This window comes from Rhea americana, unplaced genomic scaffold (genome assembly GCF_003343005.1).
Source record: "Rhea americana isolate MKP2758 unplaced genomic scaffold, rheAme1 scaffold_165, whole genome shotgun sequence".
Taxonomy (NCBI): domain Eukaryota; kingdom Metazoa; phylum Chordata; class Aves; order Rheiformes; family Rheidae; genus Rhea; species Rhea americana.
This window is the reverse complement of record NW_028185761.1, coordinates 671,612-686,522: the sequence shown is the minus strand read 5'-3', so window position 1 is coordinate 686,522 and position 14,911 is coordinate 671,612. Positions and strand designations below refer to the sequence as shown.

At 46.9% G+C, this 14,911-nt stretch overlaps 1 protein-coding gene across 2 annotated transcripts in view; it reads left to right on the top strand.

Annotated features, from left to right (window-relative positions):
• Window positions 1-12,714: 12,714 nt before the first annotated feature.
• The window catches only part of TSKU (tsukushi, small leucine rich proteoglycan), a 20,834-nt gene continuing 18,637 nt past the window's right edge, over window positions 12,715-14,911 (top strand). For both annotated transcript variants that reach the window (XM_085300543.1, XM_085300541.1), the window contains exon 1: window positions 12,715-13,015. The gene's annotated coding sequence lies outside the window, so the exon portion shown is untranslated. The remainder of the gene's footprint in view (window positions 13,016-14,911) is intronic.

Sequence of the window (14,911 nt, the reverse complement as noted above, 5' to 3'; positions counted from 1 at the left end):
TGGATGGCAGTAACCTGGAAATGTCACATCAAATATTACTGTATAAAATGTCAGGAATTTGTGTCACCTAAGGCAAAAGGAAACTTGCATCTTCTACTAAAGAAGCTCCTTTCATCTTATCTGCATAGTCTATGTAGTTGGAGGAAAAATCCAGATTTTAAGTTAGAGCAGTCCAGATTCATCTGTCTTGGAAGGCAAGATATGAATGTGGCACTAATATTTGTGCCAAGAAGTCCAAAAGGATGGTACGAATTTCTCATAAACTGGACTGGCCGGAAGAGTCATTATATCCAAAACTTGTCACAAGAACAATTTTGCAATTCAAGCTGATAGATGTGGCTTGTGACCCAAGCAAGTGGTCATGGGGTTGGAGAATGGATGAACCTACCACACAGCTGCTGAGATGGGCTCCTAGACCTGCTTCTGACTCCAGGCTGGCAAGCAGCATAGCTGAGTTAGGCATCCACAGCTGCCAAACAGGAGACACCCTAGAGGGGCAGATGATAACAGAGCTGATATGTGGATATTATACTTCTTTTTCCTCTAGATGAATAAACCATAAAGGCAATATTGCCTTCATGCACAAGAGACATAGGGACTTATGAACAACTGGAAGCTAATGTCTGAGAGGACTGTCACGGCAATATTTACTGCAGCCTGCAGTAATCTCTGCCTGACTGTGATTTGCTGTTATGCACCARAACAAGTTGCAGAGAAGGGGAAAGATAAATCTTATCAACAGAACGTCTGAAATGAGGCCCCAGTTTACGAGGCAATTCTGAAGGTGAAAGCTGGGAACACAGAGGATGAAAGCAAAAATAACAAGGAAAGAATATGCTGGGCCATGTGGAACTGGGACAGGAAATGGCAATGGTGAGAAGTTGAGAATTTGCCGGGAGGTGCATAGTAGGATCACTGGTGGTATTTGGCTCCCTCGTGGATTTACAAGAGGTCACCAGATGGTCACAAAAAAAACCCAAAAAGGCAAACAAACAAACAAACAAAACCCAGATGGACCACAGCATTATCTGTAAAAGGCAGAACAGAGTCACTGCTGGATGCGAAAGTCTATTGGAATGCTGAAGGGCAGCAGTGATCATGAGTTACTTATGGGAAAGATGACAAATATATTAAAGCCCAAGGGAAAGAYGGGTGACACTGAAGAGAAATTTGATCTTGCAATGTTAAAAGACAAGTCTATGAGAGAGACAAGGAAGGTAAYGCTCGGAGAGCGTTTCAGGCCATTAATCTGGAATCATAAAGAAATCTCAGTGCAGACCAGATGGGAAATATTTAAGRAAGCAATAGAGAACACAGTAGGGAACTTATTGGGAGGCCTAAGCAAACAAGGAGAAGCTGGACAAACATCAAAACAAGAACATTACCAGGAAAATGTAAACTGAGCCAAGGATCATGGGAGAGTGGAAATAAAACCACAATAGAGGAGACAAGCAAAGGAAAAACTCCAAACGTTGGGCAAGTAAACTTTTTCAGGACATAGAAAGGCTCAACAACTAAAAGAGGCACCAAGAAAACAAGATCTGAAACTGAGATGGAAAAAAAGAGGGCTACATTCCACAGGAATACCACTGGATCAACACTACGAGCCTCAAAAGAGGAGTCCTGGTTGACTGACAGCAAACACAAATGATAAAACGGAGCCATGAAAGGAGTACTTTGCCAACCAGTCATCTATCCAGACACAGTCTTGCTAGACCAACATCTATAGGGTAGCTTGCGAAAYAAAAAGGCCATCAACCCTGAGTCAGTGTCCGATGAAGAAAGAGAAAGGACAATGCAGTAGTCACGGTCCCTTTCATCCTTTCAGCAGCACATGCCCCGTCATGATTAGGGACCACCCCTCTCCTAATATCAGGCGATCGACTGAAAATAATACTCATGCCACTGCCTCCAGGATATGAAGACATATATCACAGGCACAGGGAAAAATCACAGCCCACTAACTCAGTTAAGTTTTATAGGCAGTAATGGGTAAAATATGGGAAAGCGTACAAGCAAGTCAGATCAAATACTGATGCTCTAATTGTGAACATAAAAAGAGTAAGAGGTATTTAGAGTGAGTGAGAGGAGATTAAAAGTATTTTGGAAAATATTTCTTTTGATTTTGAGAGAATTATTATAGCAAGTAACAAAAATATAATTGTTCCAGATAAGAGCATTGTAATGACAATTGTTCCCAAGGAGCAATGAGAACACAGAGAAAATTAAGCAACTACATCAAGTCAGATGATTTCATAAAGTAACTGTTAACATTTCATCATCTTCCCATACAGTGTAGTAAGAAGCCTAGTTGAGATGAATCTCATGACAGCAGGTTTTATAGCATGAAGATCCTTACTTTATGCAAATGACACCATGCAAATRGCAGACACATCTGAATTGATTAGGATGCTCTTACCACATTGGAAAAACACTCTGGCCAATATGGATTTCTAAAAAACACCAAAGCCGCCCATAGGAAAAGGGCCAACAATTGGAGAGAAAAGAAATATAGGACAGGAATAAAAGAATTAATTTGTGTTTCTCGTGCAGCATGAGCAGACCTGAGGATTTCCTCCAGAAGAAGCTTTTTAAAGAGACATTCCTTAGCTAAAGCTATTGCTCAGGAAGTAAGTGTCATATACTAAAGGAAACACTGGTGCCACTGTGGAGCTGATTGATCCGAGACACCACCAGCATTGTCCTGGAGAACAGGATCATCTGCYTTAAATGGAGTAGGTATCAAACAGAAGCACAAAATTACAGCAAAATGGGATTGGAAGGAACCTCTAAAGATCATCTGGTCCAACTTCCTGAAGGAGCCATAGATGTCTTTGGGCCATAATAGATGAAAAGTGGAGTGATTTTAAGATTAATAAAGAACCAAGGGGAGAAGAATGAAAACAAGAAGCACACTGGAACAGCTGAAAGATTGTGATGGTGGAGGTAAGACAGAAAGCAAAGACATGGCTGAATATCATATAAACACATTCAAGTATGTTCAGCTGCTTAGGGATTGAATCCTGGCTTCTTTTTCCATCCACACAGTATTATACAGAAGGCCTGGTTTGAYGCATAAACTCGGATTTCCCAAGCACCAGAGCACAGAGCACAAGTCCAGAACAAAAAAATTTAAGCAGGTGTAAGATATTTAGATATTTAGGAGGAGGAATGGGATAGATCCCTTTGCTACCACACTTGGGAGCTGCCTCCAGTAATTACATGAAGATAACCGCATTTATAATCAGAGAAYGATCAGAAAATGAGCCTCTGAGAAGCCACAGTCCATCTGAAGCCTTTCAATTTCATCACGCTGTTTAAAGGACAGCAAGAACAAAGAAACCAAGAAACTAAGTGTGCTGCTCTTATAGGCTGCAACGATCTCACCCCGAAGTCAGAGCTTCTCCTTGCTCTTAAGCAAGCTGTGTGTCTTCAGCCTGTTTTTCCATGAAATAAGGTTTTTGCATCAYTTTTCCCATCCTCTCTGCCTTTTCCCATCCTAACTCATGATCCCATTAGCCAAACTCAACAGAAGGGCTCAAGGRTAATTACATTTCTGTGGGCTTTTTAAAAACAGGCTTGTGGCTAGAGGGAAGCCCAGGGCTCAGCTTTTCACATGTTCACTCAGGATAACTTGTGAGCCCCTAAACAACTTGGGCAATAGAGTCCAGCAACCTCACCAAAACACTCAGTGGGAGGAAATTACAGATAGCAGAAAATCTTTCTATCGTTCAGGGCAAAAGATAATTATCTGAGAGAGCCAGCTCTGTCAGAAATACAGCCTCCTTACATCTGGCACACAGAAATACATGATTTTTTTTCCTTAGCAGGAATAGCATGTGTAAGTCCTACCACCCCAGCAGAGACTCCAGGTGTTTACAGTTGGAATCACAATGTTGATTTCTGCGAACGTGCCTCCCAGTAAAACCAAGCTGTCTTATCTTCCTCGTCTTTTTATCTCAGGATACCTCAGGCGCCTTCATTGCTTCTTAAAAATTGCAGCCTTTCTTTCCAGTGAATCTCACTCTGTAGTGTAGCTCCCCGGCTGTGAGTCATCAACGTGCTTCAGAGGAAACAATGGGTTTTGAGATTGGGGATTTGGGATTTGGGTGGGAAATGAGTTCCTGGGGAGCTTTGCTGCAAGCAGGAGAAAAATGAAAGAGTAAAACACTGTAAGAGGGGGAGGAAACTCACCAAATATGAATGATTTTGCGCAGAGATGTGAAATACGATTTCTCRCAAAGGACGAGCAAAAATTTCTGAGTGTTATAGCTAGGCCCTGCTAAGGAGGTTAGACTAGAAAAAAAACATTTCCAGCCTTAATATATTCCTGCCTCGTTTTTATCTCATTGTTTCATGTTCCAGACCCAGCTTTCAGCTTAACAAGCTCTCCAGCTTCTGCTTGGCGAAGCGAGATCAAATCAGGCTCAAGCTCTCAGCCCTGGTGCTTACCTCTCAAAGGAGGGAAGGTGAACGAGAAGAAGGCAATGCACCAAGCTCAACGCTCGCGAGGGGAAACGAAGCGAGCCCTCCCCTGCCCAGCACTACAGGACCAGCATGTTMTTGCCTGCGCTCTCCAGATCAGCCTGGCCAAGGCTGGTGTCAGCCAGGTTGATGTCAGGGACCTCCAGTTGTTTTTAGAGGAGTTTGTGGCACGCAGTACTTTACCCTCTCTGCTGTGGTTTTGGCCAACATATGGTTGGGATTAGTACTAAGCAAAAACGTGGTCAGATACCATGAGGAACAGACTGCCAGATGACAGCAAAGACCCAGTATGTTCTTCTATTAAGGAGAAGACCAACTTCTGCTTCTATCAGTAAACCTTGAGCTTTCCCTGTAGCTGACACTTTGCAAGATGGCATAAGTCTCAGCATYGCCAGCAACTATATCCTTGTTTCATTATGACCCTCGGGTTTGAAAGGTTATGGGTATTGACGAGTATGTATTTTGGAAAGGGAGGATGAGCAAATAGCTGATGCATCAATGTTAGCTCCTGCAAACTTGCAGAGATAAAATATTGGCCTCATTTGTTAAACTTTAATGACTGACCTGTCTGACAAAGCCAAGAATGCAATAACTCCCATTTCTCTAAGCATGTTTAGYTGTCGGGTAATTACACTTTAACATTGTTTCTTTCAAAATATTTTCTTGCCACTGAGTGAAGAACACATTTAATTAAACCTCAGAGGAACACATCACGAATTTATGGTCCGTACAAAGCTGGTTCGGATGGCACTCGGCAGGGTTTCGCCCTGCTGGCTGGTTCAGCAGGTGAGCATCGCAGCTGCCCACAAAGAGACGCAAACCCACTGAAGTCCGCGTACGCACCTCCRTTGGGGAACTCGGAAACGAAGGACGACAGCAGCCTAACCAGACGAGCTATTAAAGCCGGAAAAGATGCATATGTCGTCTTGTCTGAGATACATACCATGCTCGGTTACCATAGCAATGGACATTATAGGTAGCTTCAGAGGGGAGAGAGAGTGATTATCAGACAGATAACGGAGAAGACTGTGCTGAACCCTCTGCAGTCAGAGTATTTTCATTAACATTACAAGAAATGGGATCCAGAAATTAGTCAGTAAATGTTTTCATCCTTTTCCTAATCTAACTTTATAAGCAACACAGACCTCCCTTGCTTCCCGCAGCAGGCAATTCTATCAGACAGAAGTCTTCACTTTTAAGATTGTCCTGGTATTTGGCCTCCTTTTGCCTTTATTCTTCACTATTTGGTGTTTAATCTTCTCAAGTGACAAGCAAAAGCACCCCAAGCCAATGTTTTCCTTTGAAATTTGGCCTCTCAAAGAATAACTTCATCAGGTAACAATTTGTGCTTTGGGCTAAAAACTTGCTTCCAAGGCTTCCACGCATGGGTGAATTTTATTTTTCAAATTAAAAGGAGAAGGAAAAGACTTTCATAGCCTTTTTAGCTTTGACTGATAAAAGCAGGAGAATTGAAAAATGCTTCCTTTTATTAGGCCTGGAGTTATTTTGCTCTCCTAGCCTGGTTCCTGAACAAATTGATGCCCATGTGGTCGTTCTGCTTAGCTGTCAAGCATCAAAACTTTTAAGTTACCCAGTATAGCCCCAGTTTGACAAAAAGATCTTTGCCACTCTGAAAGTATGAAGTCCCTACAAGTTTCATGAATATCAGCAACTGGATAAAGGAGATAAATTAAAGGCAAATTAACCAAAGTTAAAGGACCCACTAATGAAAAGTCAACCCCTACCCCACTCCGCAGCGCAGCAGCCAACTGACCAGTCAGAAGACTTCTACCAGCCCATCATTCGGCACTCCAGGGCCCAGTTAGCAATACTGTTTTTTCCTTTATGCTGACCAAAGTGGTGGAGGATACTGGGAGGAACTGGAAGCACTGTAGGATGTAGATATGCAGGGAACTAGGGAACCAGGTTACATTAGTTCTTTTGCTTATGGAGCAACACCTGTCAAGAAAATGTGTCAACAGCTTCCTTCAACAACATCACTAAAAAAATAGAAAAATACAGTCTTTCTATTTTCTACCCATTTTCTCCACAGCATTTGTTGCTGCAGCACCTGTTTCAGCAAAGTGCTTGTACCCACACCTTCTGGAAAGGACACAGGTACTTAGCAAAGCTTGTAACCCTCTGCAGAAGTGAAGTCAATGAAATTTTATCAAATGTAAAATGTTAAATGAGTGTTTAAGTGCTTTCTGGGGTAAAGTTGGACATAATCATGAAGTTTCAAAGCGAAGACCTCCAGATGTCCCTTCCAACCTATTTTCTTTGGGCATGCATCAAAGTAAATGAATCTGATTTTCTAGATTTTCCTCTTCTGAGATTTTCAGGCCCATCCAGTGAAAGAGCCTCCTCCTACTCTTCAATATTCTTTTGGGAGATGGGATGACCAAAGTAGCTTGTAGCATCCGGATATCATGCCAGACCTCTGAAGCACTGCCCAGACTCTTCCAATAGGTCACATATTTTTGGTGTGATTTTCAAAGATTCCCACTTTGAAGTGCAGAAACCTCTGGGAATCCAATGGAGCAAAGATATGGAACTTACCAGAAACTCAGATATATGCTGTCAGGAAGATGCCAACACCCATTCAATCCACCAAATGACCTGCTGACATCAATATGGAGCTGTCTAAACAAAACTGAGCAGAAAACTCCCTGTGTTTTACTTTCTTCCCTGTGTGATCTTATGAACTGTGATGAGTCCAGGTAGTGTTCAATACAGCTGAGGATTTGACCTTTGTGAACAGAATAAACTCAAACAATGAATGTCATTGTAGAACGAGGCCTTGAAAGCCTGGCAGGGTTTTCCGACTCATCAGCCCCAGGGCAGAAACATGGAAGATAGTAGAAAGAGCTTAGGACACATTGATTTCGTCCAAGTAAATCTCAGTATTTATTAACTCAAGAGCTAAATATTGACTGATGTGAAAGGAAAGTCAATATCTACAAAGTGAGCCTCAAAATATAGAAMGGAAACTGATAGTCTAGTGAGCAGCCTGCTGTGAAACAACCACCCACTTCCCTGGAACAACTAACACAGCCAGCTAGACAAACCCCCACATTTAGCTTGGGCAGGCTACTTGGGCTCCACAATACCTAAAAAAATAGGCACTTCGCCTGAGTATGGGGGGAAAATAACCACAAGCACCCAAGCCTCCTCCACAGTCCATGTAGAGAAGGAAGCATCTCTAGGGGTAATTCAGCAGACCTGAGTGGGACCCTTGTTCTCTCCCTTGACTGGATGGGACTTAGGCAGTCTCATAGGAGACKCTGTACTGCTAAACACTGGGCTGTGAGCCAGGCTACCAGATAGCAACAGAAGTGGCTGTTCTCCCTCCCTGTGGCGGAAACTTGGTCCAAATGTGGAAAAGAAGGCTTTCTCAGTCCAGGGGAGAAGAAATTCCTAGTTCCCATTACCCAAGAGRGTGCCAAAACTACCAGGCTGTGGCACAACTGTGGTGAGGGTCCAGGAGGGGCAGCGGATAAACAGTGAAGAGGAGCCTCTCCTCTATCTCACTTGCTCAAACTGGGCCACTAGGCACAAAGGAAAGCAAAATTCATGTGGCTAGATAGAAAAAATAAACAAGAAGATCCTTGACCCCTGCCTACTGCAAAGGGGCTTCYGGAAGCAAATAGGGTCTGGCTCATTTCCCAAATATTCCTCATGTATTTTATCTAATGGCTCTCATTAAGGTGGGTCCAGTACTATGAGCGGAAAGGAGACARTTTTCCATAGAAGTCCATTGGTCAAGGTAAGCCGAGGGATTTGATTACAGTCAATCACTGATGGATGGACTTCCATAAGCCTTGGCCCAATGACAAGGTGTGATGGAGGACCTAGAGGGTAACCTTTAGTTTTTGGGCAAGGCTGTGTACAGTAGAGTGCAATGTGGTTCCCAGTTTGCCAAACCCCTGGCATGTCACGGGCACAACTACAGGAGAGATTTTTAAGTCRCACTTGTTTTAAGAGTTTATAAAATCTGTATTTCCTGTTCTCAGTTACTACAGGACTCCTGCAAGGATGGGAATCATTCCCAGAGCTGCCTGGTAGGCCCACCTCTTTCATGTTTTCCCAGTGGGAACTACTGGTGATTGTTTGCTGCTATTGTGGGTGGGTATTTTTCTGATTTCTTGCAATAACTGTAAACTCTTCCAGAAGCAATTGTGCTGGCTGAAGCTGGAGCTTCCCATTGGGAAATCCCGTCAAACCCAATCGATCTTGGACAGCATCCTAAGAGAGCTGCTCTATCTCAGCCACAAAGAAAAGGGTTCGAGAGCAATCTCCTGCTCAGCAGCACAAAGAGAAGGCTCCTTCTCCTACAGAAATATCTTCAGAAGGGAACATGTAAGGGAGAAGGTCAGAGTGGGGGCCTGAAAAGCACYAGGCTTTGAGGCTTTCTCAAAGGGTTCAATGCGTGGGAAAGCTCCTTTCCTGGGATTGCATAAGAAGAGGAAGGGAAATGAGATTTCAGGGAGGGACTCAGACAACATAGGGGCAAAATTCCAACACCAGCTCCTCTTACTAATCCAGCTTATATCATCCTCATTCACTCGTTAACTCCTTTTCCCTGCTATGCGTCTATTAGAATTTACTTAAGAGAAAGTCAGAGTGACTCACATATCTTTCCTGTGGCTTAAGATTTGTCAGTATTTTATCAAGCCAAAACAAGTATGGTTTTATCAACCTTGAGAAACAGAAGAGAGTCATTGTCTGGGTGTGTAAGGTCAGAGGCAGGCACAGCATGGCCCTGGAGGAACTGAGCTGGGAGAAGGTGTCTCATCACCTCCAAATCTCCTAGGGTCTCTGCAGTAGCAGTGTATAAGAATTATTTGGGGTGATGCTATTCAGGGCTGCAGACCCAGAAAGCAAACTGTACACAAGAATCTTTTGTACTGGTGCTGAGCTGGAGCAATGTGTCATAAATGCAGACTAAGCCCTTAGACCTGGAGAGAGCAAAGGAGGAAAGAAAGAAGCTGGAGAGGGAAAGCATGCAGATCTGTCTCTCAGTTTTCAGCATTTTCAACATGACCCTGGCAAAATTATGTTTTATCTAGGCCAAAAATCAGAGGGAAATTAAATGAGAGGAACTGCCCTCATCTGCTTTTCAAAGGAAAAAAGAAGGGTAACCTGTGACTACAACAGTGCCTAAGAACCTAAGCTAGGTCTTAGCTTTGCATGGTCTGGTGCAGCATGACCTCARGCAAATCCCTTTCTAGCTCTGTCTTTCATCCTGCCCTGGTGTATTTAGGCAGTGAACTCCTTGAGACAGGCAGGCATGTGTGTCCAAGTGTGGTGGGCCTGGCTTTGCTTACAAAGACTCAGAGAAAAAATGTCTTTTACTTTTGAAAAATATGCTTCCATGCAGCAAAGAAAGAATAAAACTAAAAATCGTGGTCTTAAGCCTAAAAGTCCTCTAAAAAATGACCTCTGTATTATCATGATAATGATCCAGTCATGACCTGCTTCAGGGGCCGTCCAGCTGTGTATATCCAGCCAAAGGACTTCGCAAGGGAGAGTTTCATGGTGCAGAAACATGAACGGTGCTTTGTTGTCCATCTCTGCAGAGCACAGAATGAGCGCCCAGAAGAGGACACCCCTCTTTTTCTGGAAGGACAGATCACAGCAGGAGATGTTTGAGGGATCTGAGCGGCAGGGACAGACACAAAGCTGTCAAGAAGAACACCAGGGCTAATTTTGTGTTAGCATCTCTCCAGGGCCAGTCACCACCCCTTGATCACCCAGGCTGGTTAATTACTGGCCTCTCCCTGACATGGTTTTGCCCAGTGTTCATGAATGCTCAATATACGGAAGACTGGAAGCGTGGAGACGGTTTGGGTGCATCCATTCTGTTTCGGAGGATGGAGAGCTTAACTATATGTTAACTGTAAGTTAACTGTCAACACGAGCCATGCCAGGCCATTTTTGCTCTGAGATGGAGATTCTGGCCTGAGCTTTTTAAAATATAGCCAGTACCACCAAACTGGGGGCATTTTTATTATAATCTTTTTTTCTTAGAAGTTCAAATCAGTTCTCTCCCAGTTCATTTTTTTTTCATCTGAGCAACAAAATGGCTGAATACACAGTTTTCCYGTGTTCATCTACCAGCTGCTATTGCAAAACATGCTCATTTTTTAAGCTTAAGAAGACAAGATTTTAAAAACTTTCTTCAATAGAATTTTGAGGTTTTAAGGCCCATGTTTTGTAGTTCTTCCTTTCACATCACTAGACTTGATAGTGTTGACCACTGGACTTCATCCCTGCTAGAGAGTTTAATTCCCAGTTCCTCCAGCCTCAGATCAACATCTTTGTTTTACTGAGGCTAACCCTGACATGGCCAAGGCCTAGCATRAGGCACAGAAAATAAGCACAGTGGAAAATTAAACAAAAGCTTTCAGCTTAGCAAATTCCCTTACCCAGAGTCATAAAAATGAACAGAGTAGAGTTCAATGAATTGATCCTTATACCAGACTGCTAATGTCAGGAGATACTACTGCCATCTTTACATGGAAAACTGCAACCCAGATTAAGGGAATTTCCCAAGGTTTCACAACAAAGCACAYGGTTCAGCTGAGTATGGGCACAGATTTCCTCTGTTTCCTCTCCCAGGGGGGCATTCGTCCTCTCCTTGGTAGAGCTATTGCAGCCTGGTGGTGATTCCCAAACAGCAGCTTCTGAGACACAGGGCATGGAGCAAACACACAACCCAGATAAGTCACACGTGGAAACTCTGAGAGCAGCTGAGATCTCCTCTGAATGCTCTCTCCTCCCCCTGATAACTTCTGCCTCTGGCCTCAGCCCTTGTGATTAGAGCTGTGTTTGTCAGAGRGGTCAGGCTGCAACTTTTCAGTAGCATTTGGGCATATCGTGGAATTACTGGCTCCAAGTACCTGGAGAAAGCAACTGAGGAGAGTTAAAAACTGCCTTTTTGCCACCTTTTCATCACAAAGATGTGCTAAATGCAAATCTCAGGGGCACACTCACACTGGGGTGACTGTCTGAGCAACCTTTCATCTTTAGTGGTGGGCACGTGGTGCATATTTCAAAGCACAAGTGCTGTTAAGACCTACCCCAGAAACCAGCTTGTGCCTTCCCAACCTGAACTTAAAAAGSAAGCAACCCCACAGTGGGGCTGTCACCGGCTGCTGATCATCTCCAGTACGAGGGATGAAGTTGGTGAAGATGTCACAGGATGAAGCTGCAGCCAGCAACAAGCTCCTGAGTGGAGGAGTCCTCTGCAACTCACAGACCCCTAAGATCCCCCTTTTCCCCTGTTCAAGCAATGGGTCGCAATATCATGTCAGCTCCTGTTTCTTTTCCTAGCTTCAGTATCATGATTTGATTGAGATCAGCCACAGTGGGGCAGTAAGCCAGTCCGGTCATCTAGGATCTTGCACAAGCTCTTCTCTTTAAAATACAGGGTGACAAGTCACCTTAATATCTCCGTAGTGGTCTCAAACAAAKGAAGCCTGCTTTTACCAGGCAATATTACACATAACAAGCTCTGGTGCAGTGGTGATCTATCACAGACACCTAGGAAAATCCCCACAGACTGGCCATCTTACAGGAGATGGGTCCAGATTCTTTGTTTCCCAGACCGTGTGCTATTGCATGCTTTTTTCTGCTTTATCCCATGTCAGGGCCTCATCATAYGGTTTATTAGCCCAGGTCTCCTGCAGCAGCTGGTGGCAGGTCTGGGTGCAAAACCTGAGAGCAGCGGACCCCAAGTCAACCTCCCCAGTGCCAGCAGCCTTTTTCTCAAGCCCCTTCCTGTTCGCAGCTGAGACCCCTGCCTGGGGCTGAGCTCCCCAGATCAGGAACCTTAGTTTACAGCATGTGGCTAGCCTTGCTCAGTGCTGCTTTTTTCTGCTCGGTGTCCCAGTACTGCTGGAGCCGACCGTGTCACTACACCTCCRGAAAACCGGGTGCAAGTGGTGTCCGGAGACCCAGCCCTGCAAATGCAGCTCTGCAATGGGCAGGGTGAGCTCCCTAGGCCGGCAGGGTAGCCACTGGGGCTGTGCTCTGGGGGTACCTCTGGGGTGAACCCCCTCGAAAGCAAAGGGAACACAAGGGATTTTATCAAGGAGGGATCCAGGGCAATATAGGGAGCAAGCTGGAGGGGGTGGGATGCAAAGCCGATCTGACACCACTCCTCCCCCCACCCCCATCCCCTCCGCCCAAGGAAAAAGGGGGAACTGCCAACTCAGGAGTCACAAAACCGAGCACAAGTCCTGCCTCCTGCCTCCTTCCTCCTCCTTCGCCTCCTCCTCCTCCCAGATGTTCCCTTGTGTGCAGCCATCTGTTGAGCTCTCTCCTCCCTCCTCCTGCGGGGAAGGGGGCAGCTCGCCTGCCCGGCCAGCTGCACTGCTTGCAAGAGGAGGAGGAGGAGGAGGAGGGAGGAAGGGGGACACCCAGCCCCGAGGCTTGCTGCCGCCGGCTCCCGGCGGCGCCCGCTCCCCGCCGTGGGAACCGGCGCTGCGCGGCCGCTCCGCCGCCGTGGGAACCGGCCCCGGCCCCGGTGAGTTCCCCCCTCCCCGGCCGGCCCCGCTCTCCATCCCCCGGCAGCCGCGGAGGGAGGGTGTGCAGAGCCGCTCCCTCCCTCCCCCTCCAAAAAAAATCCCATTTTAGGGAAGGGGGAGCTTGCTGTAGAGCAGGGAGGGAAATTGGGGCGGGTAGAGGTCCGGCTGGGGACGCGCAGGGCGAGCCCCGGGGGCGTCTGCGGGCGAGCTCCCCCCCCCCCCCCCCCCCCCCCCCCCCCCCCCCCCCCCCCCCCCCCCCCGCGGGGCGGGGCGCCGCCCCGCGGGGGGGGCCCCCCGGGGGGGGGTTGGGGGGGRGCTCCCCCCCCCCCCCGCCTCTACCTGGGGAAACTTTTTGGGGTGATGAGTTTGGCTTGCGTTTGGCCCTCAGATGGAGGGAAACTACTTTTTTCTTTTTTTTTTCCCACCTCAAGCTTCCTCAAGAGGGGAGTTTGGGGTGCGCGAGCCCCGAGCCCAGCTCTTTCCCCACCTCCCCCAGCAAGGCTGAGTGCCTCCGGCAGGGATTTCTCCCCGCTCCTTCCCTCTCGCAATGGTGGCTGCAGAGCGCTTGGGATTGCCACGGTTGCAAAGTAATCTGAGCAGCAGCTGGAGGCTCCACACCGCCTCCCATGCCCAGATTCAGGGCTTTGATTTCACGCAGGGCTCCCTGTCTCCCCTCCTCTCCCAACTCCCCCTTCCACCTCCCTCCACCCCCACCCCCAGCCCTCTTATCCCAGGGCAAGGACAGGAAAGAGGCTTTTTTTTGGGCGGGGGGGGGTGGATCCTGCACAAAAGGGACACCCAGCTTTGCAGATCTGAAAAGGTAAGGGGGGTGCAGAAAGGCAGCTTTGGAGGAAAGGGGTGCTTGGCCAAGTTGAGCGGTGGSCGCCTGAGCTGGGCGAGAAGCACAGACAGGTTGGAAGGAGCTGGAAGTGGAGAGAGGGTCTCATCTCYGAGCATGAGCACGGCGCAGCGATAAGGGCAGGGCAAAGCTCCCTGCCTGGGAATTTCCCGTGTCTCTAAGAAAGTGGATTAAGTGGGAGGAGAAGGTATGTTTGGGGAGCAGGGAATGGGAGAGGAAGGAGCCCGGGATTTATTCATAAGCTACGTTCTCCTCTTGCCAAAAAATGCTGCCGGTTGTGACTTTGGAAGCAGGAGGTCAGAAAGCACGGGGCTCCCCTGATAAYGCACACACCCTGTAAACTTTTAAAAAGCTCCATGGAAACTTCTTATTAACGCTTGGTCATTAAAAGGCAGAGACCACAGCAGATTTATTAGCAGGTTAAACCGCAACACTTGTCAGCTTTCTGGAAACAAAGGCCCTGTAAACTTTATTCCTCTGCCTTGCGATTGGAAACCCTGAGCTGAGAAAGGCGAGGGTGAAGCTACACGCAAGAGAAGGCGCATAGGTGGTTTGGGTCTCGGGGGAAGTGGTGCCGTTTCTGTTAACCGATGCTCAAGGCTGTGGTTAGTTCACGGGGCAAAGCCCTAGCGGAAGGGCAACGGCGGCGAAGGCATTCGAGAAGGGGTGTTGCGAGAGCACCGAAAAGCCGCGGGCCCGCGCGAGTTTGCCGGAGACGATCGGCGTGCCTTGCTGCAGCCGGCTCGGGAGTCTCGAGTCTCCCGAGGCGAAAGATTTGCCCGGGTGTCTGCCATGATAAACCAGCTGCCGTTAGCCTGAATAACGGCATTCACTGAAGTTACAGAAGGAAACTTGTCTTTGTGGACACTGTGCCGTTGCTCTGCAGAAAGCAGTCGGCGCTGATCACTGGCAGTGCGCTGAAATATTGCATTGAGCGCCGCTCCAAAGCTCATCTGGCAGCGCGAGGTGCTTTATTGCAGGGGGAGAGAGCAGAGGGAGTAACAGGAATGGAAAGAGTGGCTTAGACCCATGCTTC